Source organism: Triturus cristatus, chromosome 3_2 (genome assembly GCF_964204655.1).
Source record: "Triturus cristatus chromosome 3_2, aTriCri1.1, whole genome shotgun sequence".
Taxonomy (NCBI): Eukaryota; Metazoa; Chordata; class Amphibia; order Caudata; family Salamandridae; genus Triturus; species Triturus cristatus.
Genome location: NC_140584.1, coordinates 1,228,956,075 through 1,228,959,010, shown reverse-complemented (window position 1 = coordinate 1,228,959,010; position 2,936 = coordinate 1,228,956,075). Strand labels below are relative to the sequence as shown.

The 2,936-nt window shown below is 39.9% G+C and overlaps 1 pseudogene; it reads left to right on the top strand.

Moving 5' to 3' along the window:
• Positions 1–625: 625 nt before the first annotated feature.
• On the top strand, positions 626–2,058 carry LOC146859528 (proliferation-associated protein 2G4 pseudogene; annotated as a pseudogene).
• Positions 2,059–2,936: the final 878 nt, after the last annotated feature.

The window sequence follows — 2,936 nt, the reverse complement described above, 5'->3', positions numbered from 1 at the left end:
CAAAAAATCTTCAAAATCATCACGCAACTTCACCGATTCAAAGTTCTTACAATGCTATTTGACCCAAACTATGTCATATAGTTACACTACTTATATTCTTCTGTATACAGTGCAAATGTTCAGCAAATTAATAGTGATTAAGAAAGTACCAAAATGGGCCCCATCTTGAAACGTGTTTCACCGTGTTTATGGTATGCTTCCCAATAATTGAGGAGGCAAACATCACCCTTTAAGTGTATGAAAGAGTGTGAGTTCACTTTCAAAATTCATCAAGATGGTGTGACAAAACATCTAAATCAAGTGTTGGTTGTGATATATTAACACTACATTTTTCCATCCCCTAAATACTTTCAATTAGATTTAGGTTCCTATATTTTTTATATAAGAAAAATATAACCGAAAAGTAGACATAATGATTTTTAACAGAAGAGAAAAAAAGTGTTCAACTTGAGTTAAGAAAATGGGCAACCGAAAATCATTTATTGTATTACATACTTATGATAACTATTATCCACACAGAAAATGCAGTAATGGGCATTTCATCTTCTCAAAAAATAATGCTGCTGCTGATCCACATTTAACGCAATCTCCATAGTATAATAATCAAATTGCAACCATCCTGTGCCATCGCGCGTTGCTCGCTGAAGATGTCGGGGGACGATGAGCCGCAGGAGCAGACCATCTCCAAGGACCTGGTGGTGACCAAGTACAAGATGGGCGGCGACATCGCCAACCGGGTGCTCCGGACTGTAATTGATGCCGCCACTTGTGGGTGCTCGGTCCTGAGTCTTTGTGAGAAGGGTGATGCTCTGATCATGGAGGAGACCGGTAAAAGCTTCAAAAAGGAGAAGGAAATGAAAAAGGATATTGCTTTCCCAACCAGTATATCTGTAATCACTGTGTCTGCCACTTCTCTCCCTTGAAGAGTGACCAAGAATATTTACTCAAGGAAGGTGACTTGGTCAAAATTGATCTGGGAGTCCACGTGGATGGCTTTATTGCCAATGTTTCCCACAGCTTCGTTGTGGGTGCCACAAAGGAAACTCCAATTATTGGACGCAAAGCTGATGTTCTGAAGGCAGCACACTTATGTGCAGAGGCTGCATTGCGTTTGGTGAAACCAGGGAACCATAACTCTCAGGTAACCGAGGCCTGGAATAAAATTGCTCAGTTGTTTAACTGTTCCGCTGTTGAAGGGATGTTGTCACATCAGCTGAAGCAGCATGTGATCGATGGCGAGAAAACGATCATCCAAAACCCAACCGACCAGCAAAAGAAGGACCATGAAATGGCTGAGTTTGAGGTGCATGAAGTTTATGCCATAGATGTCCTTGTTAGCACTGGAGAGGGAAAGCCAAAGGATGCTGGGCAGAGGACCACCATATACAAAAGGGATCCTTCCAAGCAATACGGTTTGAAGATGAAAACCTCCTGTGCCTTCTTCAGTGAGGTTGAACGATGATTTGATGCAATGCCGTTTACTCTCAGGGCGTTTGAGGATGAGAAGAAAGTCAGAATGGGTGTGGTTGAATGTGCCAAACACGAACTGGTGCCGCCCTTTAATGTCCTTTATGAGAAGGAAGGGGAGTTTGTGGCACAGTTCAAGTTCACGGTGCTGCTGATGGCTAATGGCCCTATGAGGATCACCAGCGGCCCACTGGAGCCTGAATTATATAAGTCTGAACTGGATGTGCAGGATATTGAGCTGAAGGCACTATTGCTGAGTTCCGCAAGCTGGAAAACCTAGAAAAAGAAAAAATAGAAGGCCTCCAAGAATTCAGAAAATGCCACCAGTGGAGATGCCGAAGAGATTGAAACCACTGACTGAGGCCCTTCCCAATTTCCTCACTCCAATTTGCCAGTGGTTTTGTAGTATTTGCATCCACCCTGTCCCTCTTTCTCCCCTTTCACGAAGAAACAACAAAGGGGGCCTGTTTTGTCGTATGAGCTTCGGACTTCCCACTGCGTACAGTCGGCATCTGTGGACAATGAGGGAGGTGGCTCTACTCCAGACTATTTAAAAACACGAATTAATAAAAAAAGCAGTCTAAAACTGCTCTCTTCTTAAAAAAAAAAAAATCAAATTGCAACAACGGCGGACCTTTCTTGCCGCACCTCACACCAGTTCAAATTATTGTAATGAACGTGCAATCAACCCCAACACCAGCCGTTGAGAGGCGTCGCTGTGTTCCAGATCAAAAGAGATTATGAATAGATGGGGGTGCACAGTTCAGAGAGTCCAAGGGATAAGTAGTTGTAGAAAAATAACTTCTTTATTTTATCTTTAAAGAGTTCATCTGGTATAAAAATGTCCAGACAACGCGTTTCATTCCCCCATAGGGAACTTCATCAGGGCTGCAACATGACAAGACAACATATATATTACATTCAAATCATGAGACACAGGATTTACACGACAAACAAATGTATCAAAATTGTATCAAAACACTATCTCCAACAGACCATCACAAAAAGAAAAACAAACATCCAACATTTGACTAATACATATAAAATTACATATAAGGCCACAAATCAACACTTAATATAAATATCAACAATTATATATACAAAAAGAGCAACCTGAAGGTCTATTAATACATCATATTTATAGAACAGAAAGTACACTTTCAGTTTTTTTTTATTTGAAAAAACACACTCCACATACCAAAATTGCAACAATCCCAAATTATGTAATCCAGAAATGTAATGCATACTTTGAACAAATATCATCAGCCAACAGGTGAGTCGATCATATTCTAAGTTTATAATTGTTCAATTCTATGTATTAGAATAGAAGATATAAAACTGACTCAAAACTTGTAAATAGTCCCAAATCATAATATCGTATACCTATAGTCAATAATCATACCATAACAAATGGACATTAACTTGTAAATGGATGGAAGCATACCTTTTATTTTCAAATTTTGAGTCAC